We start from the raw sequence: 22,118 nt of genomic DNA, 5'->3' as shown, positions 1-22,118 counted from the left end.
AGGCAAGTTCTTAGGGAGCCAGGACTAATGCTAGCACAGATCTTAGACACTGGTTGTGCCTACGAGCTCGCAGAAAGCAGGGGAGCTAGGATGGATTCGGTCTAGCTGCACACATAACGAGACCCCAGCTCTTGCATACTCTCCTGAATAACTCTCAGCACTGTAAGGAAGGCATGGTATCAACAGTAAAACGGACACAAGTGATCACAGTTCAAGGGTGTTTATTGAACTTTTGCAAGGGTATGATAAACGCCTATCTAAACCTAACACTAAGATGGGAGCAAGCTACGACCATCAAATAATAAAGAAGGCAGTCCTAGTGGAGTCTTGTCAACATAAAAGGGCCTATACTAAAATAAATGATTGCCAATCCTTACTACTAATTTACAGATAGTGTGGAGTGAAGTGTTCACCAAATGATAAGGCAGGATGATTGGGCCGTTGTTCTCCCTTCCCAACGTTTTCAGCACGGGACAAGGCATTCACTCGAGCAAATCACACACTCTGGCTTCTGTGGCATGAGGATACAGTTTAATTCCCACAGTTCAGGACCTTCTGTGTCCAAGCCTCTTTATTCCTTTTTAGGAATCTTTTATTCTCTTGACTCAGAGGGCTTGCTGTACAAAAATAATAAGGAAACATTCCTTTCTCTTCGTTGGTATTCAAGTAGGGTGTTCACCCTGGATTCCACTCTGCCAGGCTCAGATCCTTTTTATCTCAAAATGTCCACGTTGGATCCCCCTCTTCCGGGTTTAGATCCCTTTCACACCAATATCTGAGAGTTCTTTCACAGGTGACTCACGGTTCACCCCGAATCCTCCTCAGCTGGGCTCAGAGCCCTATCTTTTGGTCAATTAGTCTCCCTCAGCCAAGCCCTAACCAATTGCGATGTACTTTAAACTATCGAAGACTTTCGAATGAGCATGGGATTTAGCAAGACCTGTTGCATGGCCACTTCGATCTCAGTATTCCTTTTTCTCACACTCAGGCATCAGTTGGATACCTAACAGAGACCTTTGAATGTGCGACCCCGTGGCGCCGGATCACTCTGTGTATGGTATCTTGGGTTGCCTCCCAAAGTTCAATCACAAAGTTTAATTACTTCTTTGGTTCCAATAATACTCGCGTCACTCATCGCCAATGCCTCACACACTGTTCTCTTTGTACAATATTGCCGCTTGCAACCTTGGTTCAAAACACATGCTGGTTTGGAATCAGTCTCTCCAACTCACCGGCTGTGTTGTCTTTTCTGATGCTGCTTTGTTGCAGGAGCCAAGGACAGTACCATGGCGGCAATCACTCGTCCCGCCTTGGTTATTGAAACAGGAGAGCCCTGGTACCTCCGACACACTGTGCAGGTTGATCAGCCTTAGTTCCTGGTCTTCAATGTCTTACTTTCCAAGTCTCATGAAAGTAACAGTCTTTAGAGGTCACGGGTACTTCCCTCCTTGCGACTCTCTCTGGTGTCGCCGTCTTTCCCCTTGTGTGAAACTGCCATCTTGGAACTGCTGTTTCCTCATGTGGTTTGCCTCGCTCAGATAGTGCTTTCATGCTCTGCCTTTTATCCACATGGGGAGGTCTGATGGAAGTTAAGTGTGTGTAATAATCAGTAATTGCTTGACTTTGCCGGTCAATGGTGTTGGGACATGTCAGGTATACAATTCTGGTGTTAGTCCGTTGTCGTTCACGATGAACTGTCCGTGAAAAAGTGTTTGTGTTGTAAAAGGGGAGGAGGGTTGAATTCCTAGGTATTCTGCCTGGTAGGATGGGGAAAAGGTGTTATTGGGAAGGGGATACTGCGTCTCAATTCCGATGTCCCATTTCCACTCCCCGAGAACCGCTCAACCAAGTGATCCTCCTGCACTGGTCCACCCCCAGGTACTGGATCCAAAAGCGATGGCCATGTCCTGGGCACCTAGATGACAGATCCCCTGGGAATAGCGGGTGAGACACCTTCAGGTTTCTCACAGCACACATCCACATGCCAGCTGGACATAGGTAGCTAGCTGGTACTTGGCCACCCCTGCCTACCTTCATATTGGCTAAATGCACACACATATTCTAAACTCCTCTGATGAATTTCCCATTATATTTTCAGGGTTATTTCAGTATTTGTACTTGGGATATGCTTAATCTGGTTGCATTATGCTTATTGCGACATACATTTTCTGTTTCTTGTGGATGACATTTTAATTTTGGAACCTAGGTTTAGCATTGTGTATCAGACAGGTGGATTTCTCTGGCTTCAGCAAAGCTACAATGACCACCTCGCTAAGGATTGTTGGTAGCTTACCGTTCTTTCAGTAACCACTAAGCATTTGCAATAGTGTGGGGGCAAACAACTGTTCAGCAATATTTTAGTCAAAACTCTACCGGGAGGCCAACCAGTCCAGTGCTCTGCCACCTACCTAGATAGTTACTATTGCTTTCTTTTCATGCTTTGATATATGTTAATTGAGATTATGCTTTTTCATCTGAAAGGCACCTCTAATTTGCTTCTTCCAACAAACCCAAAATGATCTTATTTTGAGAATGGAAAGTAGCTAGTACAGATGTTTTTGGGAGTGTTGAAGTACTTCATTTACATCAGCTTGTTTCGAACTAGCGAACCATCTGCTCTCAAAAAATGTATTAATTCCCTTTTGAGGCCTTTTTCTGTACTCTGACATGCAAGTAGCCTCCTAGGATATGGCTTTCACACCCTAGGCGGGGTTTATTAATGTGGCACATGCTATTTTCCTCTCTTTTTGTTTCAGAATAAGGGGCAGAATTAATCATTCATCGAGGAAGATGAGACATAATGGGCCACAGCCTGCAATTTAGTAATATAATGTAAGATGACTGCTGTCCTGATGAATGCTGTGTTCCTGACATAGCCAAAACCAGTACACATAATAAGGGAAGTAGTACAAATTGGTGAGACACTACCAACATATAAATGGGTCAAAAGTCTTAAGCAGTTCTCTTTCGTTTAAGAGAGAAGGACTTTCTGGCCATATGGTTTTGAAGTATTATCTCAGGAGTAATTATAAATATGGAGACCAAAACAACTTTGTAATGTGGAGAATTTGTTTTGTGTTCGTTTTTAAAAGTGATGTGTTTTGCTGCATAGTGTGAGAAATCAAAGGGTGTCTCACCCGCTAGTCCTTGGGGACTTGTCATCCAGGTGACCAAGACACTGCCATCGCTTTTGGATCCAGTTCCTGGGGGTGCACCGTGCGAGAGGATCACCTGGGTGAGGGGTCTTCGGGGAGTGGGGATGAGATAACCGATGGTGAGACGCAGTATTCTCCCTTACCATCCTATGTTTTAGGGTGTTCTGAAGTCCCCCCCCCCTTTTTGCACAAACACTGGGCAGAGAAAGAGGGTGACCGAGAGTAACCAGACTAACTCTCTCACTTTGTACTGGGCATGTCCCGTTATTTGGGTCAGGCAAAGTCAGGCACTTTGCACTAAGTGCATAAACGTGATACCAGTTAGCTCTCCACACATGAATAAAAGGCAACACCTAAAGACACCCTCTGAGCAAGGCAGAACACAAGTATGAGCATAACTTCCGAAACGTAGGCAAACCTACTGGAGTAGAGCGACGGACCAAGGGGCGAGAGCAGTGTGTCAAAAACCCCAAAGAGTTATGGAGGGCATTGCCTCTGACAGGCCGCAGAAAACACGTGGAGAAGGCCACATCCCACAAGTGAAGACTGCATTGTTTTGCAAGGACACCAGAGAACCCTCCCGGTTGAATGGCAGAGTTGGGGAGGCGATGCCAAGCCTGTGGTACTAACCTTGACTCATGAATTGGATATCAGAAAACCAAGAAAAAGACACACACAGCCAGTGAGTTGGCCAGAGACCTGAAAGACTGGTGCGTGTTATGAAATAGCAACATTTTATCACAAGTGAAGGCTGCACACGTGTGAGTGAAACGCAAGGAAAGACAGACCTGTGAATGAACTTTGAAGTAAAAGACAGCTGCAAAATCAGCGATACTAAGTAATGGAGTAGTCTGGCGAAAGGAAGTAGCCCACTCGAAAGTCTTAGTGAAAAGCAAATTGTAAGAAGCGATAAAGCGAAAGAACAGCAAAAGTGAAATAACAAGGTTTGACTCCTAGAGAAGGGGAGAGGAAAAGTTGAACAGTAAACTTTGAGTCAAAGTGGTCCTGCAGTGGTTTGAAAAGTAAACCATGCACATTTGAAAGTCTTTGACATTGTAATGTGGTCAGAGCCCGACAGAGGGAGACCCCAAGTGAAATAAGCTTGGGGAAGGGAGCACCCCCCCCCCTGGAAAGTTTGTGTTGAACTTTATCGTGAGAAGTCTGAGCCGGGCTGAGGGTACCCTACGAGAACTGTGTGGTGAAAGGTCAGAGCCCAACAGAGGGGGACATTTGTGAACTTGGTGGTTGAAACATTATTTTGAAGTCGAGAAAAGTGACATAAATCTGGAAGGCCAGACAGGCCAGATCCACGTTCTGGAACTGTTTATTGTATTGAAAGCCGAGCCACAGTGTGTCATCCTGCCTACAGGGACTGCCTTACCTCGTGAGGTCTAACGTGGGGAGGAGAGCTGTTTACATCACCTTTATTCATTTGAACACTGACTTTTCCTTTTGCATACATATCTCCTTTTTACACTTTCTTGTACAAGATAGAGGGCGGACATTAGTAAAGGTGCCGGCGCCATTAAACCAATCCCGCCCTATTACGAGGTCCCCTTGCGGGACCCGCTCTGGACGTCGGGTCAGACCAGACGTCCTTTGTGGGTCCCGCAATGGGACCAGGAGCTAACAACGGGCCCATTATTAACAGGCCCGTTGTTAACTCCCTCCCCATTCACATTGAGCTTGATGTGGGCTCAAATGGGAATAGGGATAGGTTCCTTGAATGAGGAATTACCGGGCCCTCCAAGGTTGGAATGGCCTGGTAATTCCTCATTCAAGGAACCTGGACCCGAGTTTGGAGGCAGCCATGCCCTTAGTAAGGAGGCCCAATGTCTTTAATGTCCTTCACTTCCTGCTGCAGCATGCTCAACGTCCAGTGCATTTCCCCACATGAGTCCTCGAGGGATCACACTCCTTTGTTCCATCTCGTATATATGGCCACTTCCCTTCTCAATATGTTCCTGCAGCCTATCGACTTTGTAATCCATACCGTCCAGATTCGTGTTGATAGTCGCAAAGCCATTTTTCATTTAGGCAAGCACAATTTCCAAAGCCGGGGTGGGATCTCCACCGCTGATGCCCAGGCTAAAGACCCACAGACCCCACCACCCTTTCCCTTTCCATTGGTGCCCTGGGAGCAAATGTCCTATCCATGAAGTCAGGCAGACCTTCTTTGTTTCCAAATTGTAGCTTGGCCTGCTTCTTATTACCAATAGCCATGCATATGACCGCACCCCCACCAGGCCAGTCCACAGAACACACCAGGGGGGACAACAGTGAAGAAAGCGCCACAGTCAGTACCAGGGGTCCAGACAGTCGTATCCAATTATCAACGTAATAGGGCTCACCAGCCCAGTGCCACCACTCTACCCATGCCCAAACCCATAGCACACCACCGAAACAGTTCCGCAGCGAGGCAATCACTGTCCACAGGCACAGTATTGCACTTCTTTAGACTGCACCATCAAACATGCACTGTGTCACGCTGCCAGGGCCAAGATGTCATAAGCCAAGGGATATGCACACCAGCAGTTCAGGCATGCCGCAGGAGTGATCCAAAGGGGAGATGAGGCAAAAAAAAGGAATGGTTCTGAGGTTTGTAATCTGGGCAGAGCACTCACTAGCAGGCTTTGAAGGTTCACAGTACAGCGGGAAACTCAGGTCAGTCGGGAGCCGCTCCAGTACAAGTCGCCACACCACTTCCATCAGCCGAATCGTCCGTGCCAACAGAGGATCACTGCAGCCACCTGGAAAAGTAAGGCACGCCCCCGCCGGGCCCTCTCCACTCATGCAGGACAGGGCGCACCAGCAGATGGGACTACCAGAGTGGCAGCGAATCCGGATAAGTCCGATCTTGCAATCACAGCGATGTTGTGTAAAGCAGAACCCGGCAAGTCCGCCGTCAGTGTCTCCCGGCAGCCCACCACCACCTCTCCTACAATGATGCTAGGTGGAGGCCTCTCCGACAGCACGTTGGGCTGTTCACTCTGCACTCGCTCTGTCAGTCTGGTCCCCAGCACAGAGACAGCTTCTATGAGCAGCTTCAAAGAGGAGCGTTGGATGCCCCAGGGACACCAGCAGCAAATTCACCATTCCAAGTCATGACATGCTGCAGAAAGAGCTGGAGGAGTGGAGAAACATCTAGAAGGAGAAGGAAGAGCTGGTAGAGAGAAGTGAGGAGGCAGCATGGCGGAACATCGAGGAAGTGACAAAAAGAAGTGTGGAGAAAGAAGTGGACTATTGCAGATGAGGGAGACCCTAATTTAGCAAATAATTGGAAGAACAGTAACAATAATAATAAGAAGAAGGTGGTGGGCCCTTAGGCATCAAGGGGTAAAGAAAGGATGGCCAGAGGATTACGTTCATGGCAAGACATCTAAGAGTGACAGGAGAAGCTTCAAATGAAAAGAGAGGGAATGTAAGGTCTAGGACACAACGTTGTAGGAATACGACTTGAGGAAAGACCTTAAGAGTGTGAGAGAGACTGGGTAAGGTGTCTAGAGAACCATGCCCCTGAGGGCCTAGGGAGTTCACAGACCAGACTTTAGAGTGGCCCACCAGTCTCCCTGTGCCTCCAGGATTGGTAAATGGCCAACTCCACCATATTACTACCTAACAAGCCTACCAACAGGCTCCAGTATGGAGCTGAGACTTAGGAGAATGCACCCCCATGTGAAAGTAGAGAGAAATCTCTGAGAACAACACAGAAGATGGGTCTGGGAATGCCTTTAACCGAAGACTGAGGACCGAGGAGAAGAGACCATGAGAATACCCAAGAAGATCAGTGCAGGAAAACCCTTTAACCTGAGAATAAAAACCCAACAGAGAGAGGCTCTTCGAAGGCCTTTTCAGAAGGGTGCAGGAACCTCTTAAGCACAAAACTATAAGAGTACAGGTTATTCCATTAACCTGTCTGGAGAGACCCGAACCCAGAATTATGAAGAACTGTGAGAGCTTTTTATTTGGCTCTCTTTAAACCTCAAAAGAGCCCCTTTCTTTTTAAGATGTCCTGAAGCACTGCCCACATCCTGGAAAACCACCATCCTGACAATTTGTGTTTAGTTAAAAGCCTGCCTGTTAGTAATGATGGTGCTCATTTATACACAGCCCCTGATAAGGCATTTGTTAATCGCATCATTGCATTGCGCTGTTTGTGTGGCAATCAATGCCAATCTCCTGACAGAGGCTACATATGGCATATTATGTATGGCATCACCTTAGAATATCTAACTGTATTTATAATATACTGAACATAACTGACATGTGAGGGTATAACAGGCATACAACGGAAGTAACCGATCACATGCAGTGTCCTGGCATATGAAAGCAATGCCCCTGGCCTAGGCTAGTTTTCTTTACGTACCTCTGTCATTTCATGTCCCCACTGATGGCATATAAAAACATCAGACCGTTAGACAAATGTAACCCAATAGGTCTTCCTATATCGTTGCTGTAACTTCGCGTGATGCACAATTGCAATTTAATTAAAGTAGAAAAAATTATTAATTGTGTAATTTTTCAATAAAATCATCACATTCTTTTTGAAAAATATAAATGTTTCTTTCTTTTTTATATAAAACAACACAAAACCAATGGACAACCAAAATCAATAGAATCCATCAAATATTTCTTTCATCTGGAAGGACCTACAGCTTCTTCAAAGTACCATAAGAGAAATCTTCTTATTGTTGCCCACATGAATTGGCCCCTTCATTCTGATTAATCTGCATGCCACAGATGCATTTTTGCCCATTTGCTGTAACTGTGATTTAGGATTTCTTTTTACTTTTCGTATGCATGCATCAGGACCAAAATTCCCATGTACGTTACATCGATTTGGAGCATCCGATCAACCTTTAAGCCTGACTTGTGGCTCGCATGGTTTACGCTGTCATTGCTCCCGCCTTAGTGTGTTGAATAAATCAAAACTTTCTGAGCTGCATCCTGGTATCAAAACACCATCCTAGTTAAAATATGGTTAGTAAATAAAAGAGTCTTTTGTCTGCTTTAGTAATTATTGGTTATTTTATTGATCTTATATAATTTTCCACATTGTGGTGTCACCTCCTGTGATGTGATCATGCAAAATGGCCATGTGATGTCTCTTTCTGTGATGTCATTGATAGAATACGATCACTTCTGCTACCACAGGCATCTTGGTGTATGTATTGATATCCAACTGCCACTGTGTCTTTTTGGCACACATTACTTTAAAGTAGAAAAAAGAAACACCCAGATACAAAAATGGGCAATGGAAAGGAGAAGGGGAAAAAACAGCATACCAGCGGTTTCTCCATGGTCCATGAGTTTACCTACAACAAATCTGGAAATTCCTCTCTGTGACTAATCCCTGCTGACAGTGTCAGCATGGGTTATGATATGTTATGATAGGTTATTTATAACGCGCTTAATACCCAGAGGTATCTAAGCACGGTCCGTGTTGTCTTGCTTCGGGGACAAATCAAACATGACACCTTTTGGCTCAAATTCATAACGAAAGGGAACAACACATAACTGCATTTTTGCTCAGATTACAGTCACTGCTGTAGTTACTTCTATCCTCTTATTTTATTCTTTTAAATGTATTCATCAAGCGATGAAGCCCGCAGGCATCAGGGTGCACATTAACACAAAGGGACAACATCAAATACGGGACACAGGACTAGTCCGAGCAGGAGAATTTACTCAAATAAGCCAGTTTTCAACCATTTCCGAAAGGAAAGAAGATTCCTTTCTTGATGCAAGTCAATTGGAAGGGGGTTCCATGCAAGTTCCACTGGAATTGGAAAGGAGCGGCCATTCCCCCTCACCCACTTAGTTCTGTGACACACCAAGATATTGGTATCGCAGGAGCATAAAGCTCTTCTTGGTTCATATTGTACCAATCCTTGTTTGAGATAAAAAGGAGCTGCATCGTAAAAACACTCGTGGGTCAGAGTGTTTACTTTAAACTGTACTCTAACAGCTACTGGCAACCAGTGCAAATCCTTCCGAGAGTCAGATACTTGCTCTCCCCTAGGAATGTTCTTAACAATCCTGAGGGCCTCATTGTGTACCACCTGAAGCCTTTGAATACTGCTATTACTGACTTCACCTCAAGAGTGTGTTGCAATAATGAATTCTAGGCACGATTATGGCTCTTACCAAAGCTTTGCAGTTTCTACTGGAAATGAAAGGTTTCATTTGTCTCAGCAATCTCAGATGGTATTGTGAGCTTCTTTTTTTTAAACTTCTTTTTATTATAAGCGAGGCAGCAAAACACATGCGAACAGTGTCAGGCAGTAGCAATGTGAAAAAGCAGCGTACCTAGCGTAGGTATGCAGCGGTTACTACACATGATGAAACATTCAAAGAACAAAATACAGTCATATCGTAGAAAAGGACATCAGGAAACTATGTCAGGGGTGAGACCCCGAGCTGGTGGGGGGAAGCGGGGGGGAGGAGGTGTCCTGAGTCTCGGCTAGGTCAGACATATAGGAGCGAAACCTGAGCCAGATGTTTCTAGGTCTGGAGTGAGTGGGTTGTAAGTGGGACCAGGCTTCCTCAGAGTCAGAGGCCCACGTGACCGCTCTCAGCCATTGGGCATGTGTGGGAGGCCAGGGGCGAAGCCAACAGAGCAGGATGGAGCGCACCGCGAGAAGCAGGCAGAGACCGGCTAGTTTCTTGGAGTCCCGAGTGAGGCCTGGGAGATCATGAAAGAGGCATACCAGCGGAGAGAGAACAATGGGGTGGTCAGTTACAGCGGACACTGTCGAACAAACAGCCTCCCAGAATTGTGCGAGGCGGGGGCAGGACCAGATCATATGGATGTAGTCGGCATCATCCTGGCCGCATCTGGGGCAGCTGGCAGGGTGGTCGACGGACATACGGTGTAGTCTGATCGGGGTGTGGTGAAACCTGTGAAGCACTTTGAATTGGATAAGTTTAAACCGGGAGTTGAAGGAAACCCGTTGCGTGCTTTCGCATAGGTGGGCCCAGCGATCATCAGACATCTCAACACTGAGGTCCGCCTCCCAAGCACATCTCAGTTTGGCAAAGTCTGGGAGCGATCTGGATTGTAGCATGGTATATAACCTAGAGATCTTACCCCTCGTAGGGCCGGGGGAAGTGAGCTCCTCAATGGCAGGGTCGTCAGGTGGCACTGCAGGGAATGTTTGGTAATGTCGCTTAAGAGTCCTGCGAAGGGATGCATACTGAAGCCATACACTCCGGTCTCCTCTCAGGGGCAAGGGAAGGTCGGGCCACTCGACGAATACACCCTGGACAAACACATCGCGCAACAGCTCGAAGCCCGCGTCCGCCCATCGGCGAACCGTACCCGGTGGAACCCGTGGGACCCCAGGGAGAAAATTCCAAAGAGGGAGATTGCCATGGAAGGCATAGGCAGTCCCCGTCAGCTTCCACATCTTTGCCAGTGCAACGGCTGTGCAGGCAACCGGATTCTGTGAGTCCCGTGTCAAGGGGGCGGGTTGCAACACCAGGGAGCGGATGTCCCGGTCGATCACTGCAAGCTTCTCAAGTCGGACGTGCGGGGGAGGATCTGTAGTATTAAACCAATAGGAGGTGTATTGGATTTGTGACGCCAGCCAGTATTTAAGAAAGTTAGTGGCTCCAAAGCCCCCGTTAGACATGGGAGTGGAAAGGGTCCCGCTTTTAAGGCGGACCGCACCCGAGTGCCAAAGAAAGGAGTTCACGGTGCGAGTCAAGTCGCGAAAAAAGCCCACCCCCGGCCACAAGGGAATGTTAGCAAACCTGTAGAGCAGCTGTGGCAACACCACCATTTTCAGCAGACCTATCCTGCCAGCCAGAGAAATCGGGAGTTTGTCCCAGACCTGGATCTTAGCTGTCAAGTGTGTGAGATACTCCTGGTAATTTTCATGGAAAGTCAGCTCACGCTGGCGAGTCACCACCGTCCCCAGGTAGGTAAATGTGGATTGTGCCCATGTGAAACCGAGGGTGTCGAGGGGGGGAGAGGTACATTCCGTGAGCGGAAAAAGAATGGATTTCGAGCAATTCACTTTAAGGCCCGAGACCCGACCGAAACGGATAATGTCCGCAAGTATAGGGGGTAGGTTGGTGGAGGGAGAGCGCACAAACAGCAACGCGTCATCTGCATAGAGGGACACTATGTCCGTCTGCCCCGCGGAGCGAAGGCCTCTGTGAGCATGGAGTTGGCGGAGCATGTCGGCGAAAGGCTCGATTGCTATCGCAAAGACCAGGGGAGAGAAGGGACACCCCTGTCTCGTCCCCCTGGCGATCTTGAAAAGGGGGGAATAACGGTCGCCAGTGCTGACCCTTGCAACCGGCTCGGAATAAAGCAATCTGACCCAGGAAAGAAAAGAGGGGCCGAATTTACAGCACTCAAGGACCCGCCACAGGTACCTCCATGAAACCGAATCGAATGCCTTTTGCATGTCAAGGGCAGCAGCCACAGCATGTGTCTCGGGGCTGATTCTGTCAATAATGTTGAATAGGCGCCTCAGGTTCAGGGAGGTGGAGCGACCCGGGATAAAACCGGCCTGGTCCGGGTGGATAATAGATGGCAAGAAGGGAGCCAGCCGGAGAGCCAGAGCCTTGGCAAATATCTTGACATCGCAGTTTATGAGAGAGAGTGGGCGATACGAACCGCACTGCGAAGGGGGTTTACCAGACTTAAGAAGTACTGTAATTGTGGCCTCACGGAGAGATGGGGGGAGCACCCCGGCTTCCACAGACTCCTCCCAGAGAGCCAGCAAATGAGGGAGCAGTTGTGACTTGAAACGTTTATAGAACTCGACCGGGACACCGTCCGAGCCAGGGGTGCGACCCGACAATAGGGAATCGATAGCAACCGACAGCTCCTCCCGCGTGAGAGGGGAGTCAAGGGAGCCCGCGGTCTCCGGCGACAGAGTTGACAGAGGGAGGGTGTCGAGAAAGGAGTCGATCTCCGCCAGCGACATCTCATCGGCATTGGAGTACAGGGATTCGTAGAAGGTGAAAAATTCCCTGTTAACCTCCTGTGAGGAGACTGCCATAGAGCCATCAGCTCTCTCAACCCCGAGGATGTGCGGGGACCCCGTCTCGTGTCGGATCAACCGAGCCAGAAAGCGGCCGGGGCGCTCTCCCTCCCCATACCTCCTTGCCATGCCAGGGTTATCAAGGAACCTCTGCTCACGGTCCGCAAGAGAACGGAACTTGTCCAGTTCCTCGCCGATGTCAGCCAGGTTACCCGGGGTGGAGTGAAGTGAGCATGTAGCCTCCAGAGACGAAAGTCTAGATTCACTGGTGGCAAGGTCTCTACGGATCGACTTAAGGGCCCATTTCTCCTTGGACAGCGCAATCCCTCTAATATAAACCTTGAATGACTCCCATAAGGTGGCCTGGGACGTTACCGAGCCCGTGTTGGTCTCGAAGAACTCTTCGATCGACAACTCAAGCTCAGAGCAGAACTCCGGGTCAAGTAGGGAAAGGGGTTTCAATTTCCAGTGTCGGAAGCGGGCGGGGTCGGGGCCCCAATCTACAGTAATGGTGACAGGAGAGTGGTCAGATAGGGTTCTCGGAAGGATCATTAGTTGTGTTACGCTCCTAACCAATACGTTGGAGATCCCCCACCTATCAATGCGAGAGTAGGAGTCGTGAACAGAGGAGTAGAAAGAGTAGATGCGAGAATCCGGGTAGAAGAACCTCCATGCATCCACCATGGCCAGACGGGGAAGGGAAGACAGTGCAGCGTAAGCCGCCCTGGAGAGGTGACGGGGCCTGGAGCCTGATCTATCTAGAGCTATGTCAAAGATCGTGTTGAAGTCCCCACCCCAAAGGATTGGAACAAGGGGGAAGCCATCGAGAAGGGAGGTGACCTGCACATAAAAATCCGGGTCATCGATGTTTGGGCCATAGATGTTCAGAAGAATCACTTCCTTGTGGTGCAGCATGGCGTGGAGCAATACATATCTACCCTGGGGGTCAATTGTCGAGGAGATGAGGGTAAAATGGAGGCTCCTGTGAATGAGGGTCATGACTCCCCGGCTTTGAGAGGAGCAATCGGTGAAAAACCTATGGGGACCCCAGGACTTGGCAAAACGCATGCAGTGTACAGAGCGGGCATGAGTCTCTTGAAGAAAGAGAATCTTTGATCTATGGCGCTCGGCCTGCAACTGAAGTTGTCTCATCTTTCTATAATTCCCTAATCCCCGTACGTTCCAGCTCATAAAGGTCAGGGCACTCTCAATCACAGTGTGATGGTGTTTGGGATTAAGTAGAATGTCAGTGACCTAAGGGTCGGGTCCACGGTCCTACGACACCAGTTCCAGAGTGCCTCAGCACAGTCCGCCTTCACTGCCAGCGCTAATTTTCCAATAACAAAAACCCCAACATAACCCACCCCCACCCACACCCCCCCCAAACAGAGGGATGATACGCCCATCCCCTTGCAAACAAAACCAAAACAAAGGCATCAGCGCCTGGGGGTCTGAAGGCCTGACTGGCCGTATCGCTCCGGGTTGCAGCAGAGCAAGTAAATCATGAGATGCCCACAATGGAGGTGAAATGTAGATTGGACAAAGTTCTCGCACATAGCGATCCGGGAGGGCCCTGCAAGTTGGACTGAGCAAGCAGGCTACGGGATGAAGGATCAACGTGGCCCCGGTACAGGAGGGCGGGGAGACCCATGCACCCCCCGTCGGGGACCTAGGATAACTGCTGAACCGAGGTCAGGGGAGAGGGATCAGCCAGGGAAGTGTTCATCAATGAATTTGGAGGCCTCTTCTGGGATCGTGAAGAACAACACCTGATTGGCGTGCTCTATGCGGAGCTTGGCGGGATAGAGCATAGCATATTTGATTGAGTGGTCTCGTAGCCTGCGTTTCACCGCCTGGAAGGTCTTGCGCTCCCGCTGGACAGCCGTTGAGAAGTCAGGGTAAAGATGGATCCTTGCACTGCCCAGTAATAGCTCACCTTTGAGTCTTGCGGCCCTGAGGAGGGCGTCACGGTCACGGTAGTTCAATACACGAGCTATGATGGGCCGAGGTGGGGCACCGGGCCTAGGTTTGGCCACCAGAGCGCGGTGTGCCCGCTCAATTGTGAAGTGTGGAGAAAGCTCGGGCTCATCAAGGAGCGACAGAAGTGTGCGCTGAACAAAGTCCTCCATTGGCTTGTGGATTTCATCCTCAGGGACCCTGATAATGCAGAGATTATTGCGCCTCGAGCGAGATTCCAAATCTTCATTTTTCTTTTCCACCTCGAGGACCCGGTTGGAAAGAGCGACAACCTCGGTGCGCAGGGCACCCAGCGCGTCCTCAGCGGAACCGACCCGCGTCTCGACCTCCAATACACGGCTGTCAGTCCTCTCGATGTGGGCCTTAATCGAAGATATGGTGCCGTACATATCATCTAGCTTTGAGTGCAGGGCAGTGAAACCCTCTCGCATAAAATCCATCATATTCTGGGACTCCGGGGCTGCGTCAGGCGGGGCGGTAGAGGCCTGCTCAGCAGCCTCCCCAGGTGGTCTCCCCGCAGCCTTCGCGAACATATTGATGGAGCTCTGCTTCCTCGCACCCCCTTAGGTCATCCTGGCCGTTACGTAGATCGAGGACAAGGAATGGGGGAGAAGTGAGAACCAAATGCAAGTGTCGAGGCAAGTCCTCCAGGTCGCCGGGACCAATGCGAATACCGGATCAATGTAGGCGGGGAGCAACCAGTGAGCATACCCGGAGTCCAGGGGGTGAAGAGAAGGAGAGGCTATGACCCCTCTGAGGCTGGTGGGCGGGTGTCGCCGAGATTGGTGACTAAGAGGATGCAGCAGTCCCGAGCGCGCCCAGGCGGTGTAGGACACAATGACAGGTGCAGAACTCCAGAGAAGCCCTTGGGGGCAACAGCGTAGATTGTTCCCCGGCTCCGCAGCCCCAGGACATCGGCAGCACAAGGGTAGATTGGACGTGGAGAGTGCGCCGCGGCCCGGCGGGTCACGGTGTCCAGGGCGACCCAATAGGCCCCAGGCAGGAGTCGGGAGAGAGGCAGGGCCCGGCAGGGGTAGGGGGGTCCGCGCCGCCAAGGGCCAAGCAGCCGCGCCGGCCCAGGTGCAGGGGGACCACTCTCAGGGTACAGCAGGAGCGAGTGACCAATCCGGGGCCGCGGCAGCCAGGCGCAGCCCCCCCCCACACACCCTCTACCTCTCGGGTGCTCCGGTATCGATGGGGCCCCTCGGGGCCCGGCCCGAGGGCCCGAGGCCGGACAGCGCCGGCGGGCCAAGCCGAAATGGAGGAGGGGCCGGCAGTCACTGACGATCCTGGTCGGGAGATGTAGTGGAGTGAGGAGAGGCCCGGCCGGCCGCGATGATCCGGAGCGCCTCGCCGGGCGGGCGCCCCTCCCCCAGAGCGGCCCGCAGCGCCGCGACCTCAAGTCGGAGGAGAGCCGACACCACCGGAGCCACGGGGCGGGGAGAGCGGGAGGTCGCAGCCGCTGATGGAACGGGAAGGCGCAGCCCCGTCCTCAGGACTCGCAGCGGCTCCAGGCTGCACCCAGCCGCAGCGGCAGGACTCCCGAAGGATCGGGTGAAGTCCAGCAGGATCTCTGACAGCGTCGGGCAGAGCGGGACAGGATCGATCACTCTGCTGCTCCGGAGCTCGACGTTCAAGCGGCCATCTTGGTTGCCGCGCAACAGCGCCCCCGTATTGTGAGCTTCTAACAATACCTTCTGTATGTGTCTCAGCACCAGGTGATGATTCAAACTAAACACCCAAAGTGTTTACTTTGTTCTGAAATAAAATACTGCTGTTCTTAATATTAAAGTACACATATCTTGGGTCATGTTTAGCTCTAGCCTGTGATGATCCAAAGATCATAAGCTCCTTTTTTGAACTATTCACGTACGTCCCATACACTGAAAGTGATATAAGGCCTGTCTCGCTATTTGCAATACAGCCATGACGACAGTGACTGGCCCACATCTACCTGGTCTGGGGTTATAGTGTGCCAGGTCACTCCTAAGGGATATAGTACCCTTCCTACTATTAATGGCATTATGCACTTTTCACTGGTAAGGAGTTGCAGTCCCTTGGGGATCCAGAGAGGGTCCAACTCATAGTACCTTTCCTCATCCTTAGCCACAGTAATTAGGCTAGCCCGCCCAGTTCACCCATGACCTCCCAGACCTCTCCCCTCCTGAGTTTGGTTTGTATCCTCTCAGGTAGACTTGCTGTTGCCCCTAGTCTCTGGTTTGTCCTTCTACTTCCTGATTATGGCACCTAAAAGGCTGCTTCTTCTCCTTCTGGTGTGCCTGCTTCCCTTACTCATAGTTAGTCTGTTTCTCCTGACTTCCCTCAATGTATGCTACTGATTTGCTCTCTGGACTTTGATAGACCTATCCTCCTTGTTTTCTCTGTATTCTCCTCCCTGATTGGTCTTGTTCTATTTCTATGTGACTATTTCCATTGCTCTGTTTGTCTGATTACATTCTTTGCCCTAACCACTGCTGTTTTGCAGCTTATTGAACTTTTGAAAAGCCCAGCTGAAATCCTGACACCAGACAGAAGTCCTGCCTCTTTGCATGTTCATCTTTGCCCTGCTGTGGTTCCTTCTGTCTTTGCAACGCAGCATTCGCTGAATTCCCTATATGACATGGATTGGGGTGCCAGCCTGTGACAGAATATTGCAACCCACATCTTTCTGGCTTGTTCGCCATACAGGGTGCTAATTTAGCCTTGCATTGCTGAGGTCCGTCTGGCATTCATTACATTACATTACATTTGTTATGCGCTCTATTGGCCCTTAGACATAAAGGTGCGGACTGGAAAGAGAGACAACACAAACAGAAAGTGGTAGAAGAAAAAAAAGAGCAAAGGACCCACAATAACTATTTACTGGTTCCCCAGCAAAAAAGGGATGCATATGATATCGTCAAAAAACGGACTGGCCAGAAGTCAGAATGGTGTGATTCCTGTAACCAGTTCATCCATGGTGTAGTAAGCTCAGGAGAAAAGGAGAGTTTTCAGTCCTTTCTTGAAGGCTTGGAGAGAATTGTGACTCCTCAGTCTTGCAGACAATTTGTTCCAAAGGGAAGGGGCCCTCACATTGAACGCTCCATTTTAAGCCTTTGAGGTCTTGCATCTTGGCTGTATTATCAAATTCTGATTTCCTGATCTAAGAGTTCTTTGATTGCACTTCTCTTTAATATGGCTTTGTAGATATGCAGGCATTATGTGTAGCCTGCATTTGAATGCAATGACTAGCACTCTAAAATTGATCCGTGATTCAATAGGAAGCCAATGAATAGAACGCCTGGCCTCTGTTACCTGACTATGCCTAGGAACTGAGAACTACTCTGACGCCCAGTTCTGAGCAACCTGCAGCCTGCGCAATTCTCACCGATTGATACCCAGCAGTAGGCGGCATGCAATAATTCAGTTTAGCACCGATTATTGCCCTTGCAATTGTCTCTGCACTTTCTTGGGAAATCATGGGCCTCAAATGAGCCAACAATTTGACGTAATGTACTACGCCCGCCACCACTGCCTTCATACTCAGTGTGGGCTCCAAAGTCACTCCCAGAATTTTAGTTTTGGGTAAAGGAGATATAATATTGTCTCCCAGTTTAAAGGAGCTATAGGCTTGATTTTAGTTATTTAGTGCCTTTGGGCTACCTACAATCAACAGCTCTGTCTTACTTCGATTCAGAGCTAGGAAGTTATCCAACATCCACCTTTCAATCAGTAAGAAGATTCTGTTAACCTCCAACTCATCTTTCTCATGATATCCGGTTAATGAGATGACACATTGGGTGTCATCTGCATAGTTTGAAAACACAACCCCCTCCTCCTCTAACATGAAGAAGAAAGGGGCCATGAACAGATTATAAAGAGAAGGCGACATGCTTGTCCCTTGTGGTACCCCATACAGAACAGATAGTGGAGTAGCTTCCGCTGAATCTGAGCAGACTCTGGTAGTTCTATGCTCCAAAAATGAGGCAATTCACAGTGCTTCTGAATCAGAGAGATTTTCAACCTCCTGTAATCTGGGTGTGAGGATGGAGTGTTCAATCAAATCAAATGCCACTGATTGATCTAATGAAATAATCAGGGACAGACCGCTTCTGTCAATTTCTCCCAGAAGTTTCGTTTTCAGCTCCAGAAGAGAGGTTTCCATCCCATATTTCTTTCTGAATCCTGACTGGTTACGATGGAGAATGGGATAAAGATCCAGATGCTCTGCTAACTGACCATAGGCCACTCTATCCAAAATTTTAAGTAGAAAGGGCGTGTTCGAAATAGGTTGAAAATTAAGTGGGTTGTCCCTTGCCAGTTCCGGTTTCTTAAGAATGGAAGTGACCATCGTAGATTTTTAGCTCATCTGGTACGTTGCCTTCCTTCAAGGAGGTGTTTATAAAAGTACACACTGCTTCGATAAGCTGCAGTGGACATGTTTTAATAATCATAGAAGAGCAGGCATCTCCTCTACACTGTGAGGGTTTCATTTGATCTATTATTTGTTTTAGTTCACTCTCCGTTATAGGATGAAAGTTAAATTGAGGAATTGAAGGGTCATAACTAAACCCTTTGTTCGGTTCCTTGCTAGGAGAGATAGTTATCTTTTTTTCTAGCATTGTTGTCCGAATTTTATGTAACTTATTATGTAGGCCTTCTTGTATGAGTTGACACCATTTCTCATCATTTTGTATGTGAGGGTGCAGGAGTAATCTCCTGTTCCTTTAATAACTTAAAGATTTCCCTTGTATTTGACTTTGCAGTATTAATGGCATTGTTGTGAAAGTCTCTTTCTGCTTCCAATATAGACTTTTTGTACTCTTGCACTATATTTTTATACCTAGCTAAAAGGACTAGAATATGTTCCTTTTTCCACGCAAAGAAGGCTTTGCTGACCTCCATTTTTTTTGTTCTGAGATCCACAGAAAACTATGCCTTGCTTTTGTGCTCGTCATCTTTTATCTTTTTTAACTTTAGTGACGCCAGCTTATCTGATATGCAGGCCAAATTTTTCATCAGCATTACAGCCACATCCTGGGGAGACATTTCTGCTTGAAGGTTTAGAAGTTTGTTATTTAACACTGGTTCAATATTATCAACCGTAATCCGTTTTAAGATTCTGCAGGCACAATTTAGGTTGCTTAATTGCAAGTTTCATATTATTCCCAATTAGGCACTATTCTAGTTTTCAGAATTATTAACTCCTGTGTCTCCATTTACACAAATATTGCCTAATACTATAGTTTTACAGCTCATATCACCTTCTCCAACCTTCATGTAAGAGTCGGGACACTGTACGGACCATAGGACAATGGTGTAACTCTGCATTCAGAGTCTCCTGGAACTGAAGCCTCATCAGGTAGATCAGGACATTACCATGGGTTTTCAAGGGGGTCTGCAGCTCCCACCCTCTCCCGGTCACAAGTGGCTCATGAACCCAGCAAAATTGCCTTGGAAGTCTGACTTTCCTGTGCTGCAAAGGGCCCTTTAGCCGTGCAATGGAGAAATTGTACTGAAGAGGCATGGGCAAATATGGAGACAATGAAGTGCATGCATGTTACTATAAAGCAGAGCATGTACAGACAACTGGGAAGAAGGTGCTGAAGATGTGGGGTAAAGCTAAGAACCAGGTTCAACCGGTGTATCAAATGAAGGCAGAAAATATGCAAATGGCATGGGCCAGCAATTGTCAGACAAGGGCAAGCTGAGATCCGTGGAGGGCCCACATGTCATAAGAAGGCAGAAAATGAGCCCAGATAGGCAAAACATGTCTTTTGGTAACCTTTGTAACTAGCTTCAAAATGAAGCAAGCTCAATGTGTGCCATTCAACCTAGAAATAATACCACATTGTGTAAAAGTGTAAATATTAGGTTATACTCACTCAACCCCACGTTGTGCCAGAACCTTTTGTAGATGGTTGAGGTGGTTCCTTCCTTTCTGGCCTTTAAAAATAGTTACATTCTGCTCACCTGCTCTTTCCTTGGAATCATTAGTTAGCTCTGGCATGAAGCTTTGCAGAGAGATTGGGCAAAGAGCAATACCTAAGTAGGGTCCAGAGATATTGCAAATTCTAGATTGAAGTGTTACTATACTACTCACCGTACCCGGCTACCCCAACCCTGTATTTCATGCTCAGCTATGCTTTCCTGCAGGTACAGCACCCCAATAGGCTAAGGCATAAGCCATCGAGCTTTGTGGGGTACATTGAGGAATCCAGACTGCAACATGTATCTTTCAGGCTCCTCATTTCACTGCTACTAACCCCCTCAAAGGTTCAGAAGTTAATAGACAGCCGTCAAACCAGGTGAAAGGTTGTGGGTGAGTGTTGGGGGGAATTTCATTTTGGCAGAGGGCAGTATGCAATGTGTCAGAGGAGTTTGAAGCTGGCGGGAGATACTGGGGTAGACATTTTGTAGAAACAACTAGGGATTGTGTCCGTGCCCCAAACATGTGACAAACACCTTCTAATGCCCCAATGAGCGTTGCCGCAATTGGCAAAACTCCCAGCTAGCCACTGAGCACAGCACTTGAGTAGGCTAGAGTGAGGGTTGAGCTATTTCTCAGCCTGGCAACCCATACCCCGACAGCCTCTATGATAAATTCTGCAAGACTTTTCAAACCCGGTGACATTCTTTCTTCACTGGAATGTTAATCACACCATCACATCGAAACCAAACCGTAGACTGCCCGGGTATGGCCCACCTATCTCATACTTCTCAATAAACACTACTCGAAACACACACACCCAAAACATGCACACCCAAAACACGCATCACCACCTTCAATAGAATACAGCAAAGAGCCACGCAAAATTGGACCAGATGTTCACATAATCTAACCTTTCTGACTCTCCCACTCCCTTGAAAATATGTCAACCGACCCATTCTCTGACCAGATAACTATGCTGCTAAGGGACCCAGCCATCCCCTACCTCCTGCTGGCTAAAGATGCCCACACACATTTTCGAAATCCTTTTCTCACTTCTCACCTCTCTGACTACGGTCTTCCAAAGGGTGTTCATCCTCATAGCACTTCAAGGCCCTAAAGATGGCAGTCAGCGCTATACACATGCCATATCACATAACATACTACAGGAGTTGAAATGGCTGACTGGGTCTCCATATCTAAAGCAGCTGGTTCTTGAACCAACAGTTCTTGCCTCCCATAATCCTCTGCACCTAGATTTTGGTAACGAGTGGAGCCTCCAGACTGCCCACTTCCCTCAGCTCCCAATCACCAGATCCTTGTGGCACATAGGATAACATGTATCTATTTAAAAGAGAGAGGTAAGGAGAAAGAGATAGCGGTGAAAGTGAAAGAGAGCAAGAGCAAGAGAGATATAGAGAGTTGGAGATGGGAAAGTGGAGCAGACAGATGTAGAGATAGAGAGAGACAAAAAAAGAGAGAGATACAGAGAGATGCAGACAGACAGAGACAGACAGACAGAGGGAGAGGAAGAGGAAGAGGAAGAGGGAGAGGAAGAGGGAGAGGGAGAGGGAGAGAGAGAGAGAGAGAGAGAGAGGCAATGTAAGAAAGTGTAATGTGATCCGTTTGCAAGAGTCTAGTGGTAGGAGTCCAGCGAGAACACCAGGTTGTAAGGCCTTTTTCATGTATTTCTATGACTGATAATGTCTTGTGATTACTTACATCAAGTTATTTATCTGTTTATAAAGCGCTAAAGCCTGCAGGCCTCAGGGCGTTACATATACACATTGGAACTAAAAAGACAGGACGACATGCAGATGAGAGGGGGGTAACCAAGTGATAAATTGCATGCCATGTTATGATATGCTATATGTGGTTTCAGGTTTATCTGCCCATCAACTCTGATTGATTCTCGCACTAAAACACTCAAATTGTATGTTCAACACACAACACACATATAGCAACTAAGCCACCGGCACTTGGCAGTCAACCCAACAGACATCGACCATCTGAACACTACAACGCTACTATCAACTTACATACCGCACCTCAGGCCAATGCACCTTGAAACACGTGTGT

The sequence above is a fragment of the Ambystoma mexicanum genome, chromosome 2q, assembly GCF_040938575.1.
Source record: "Ambystoma mexicanum isolate Mex_15411 chromosome 2q, UKY_AmexF1_1, whole genome shotgun sequence".
NCBI lineage: Eukaryota > Metazoa > Chordata > Amphibia > Caudata > Ambystomatidae > Ambystoma > Ambystoma mexicanum.
Note: the sequence above shows the minus strand (reverse complement) of the source record.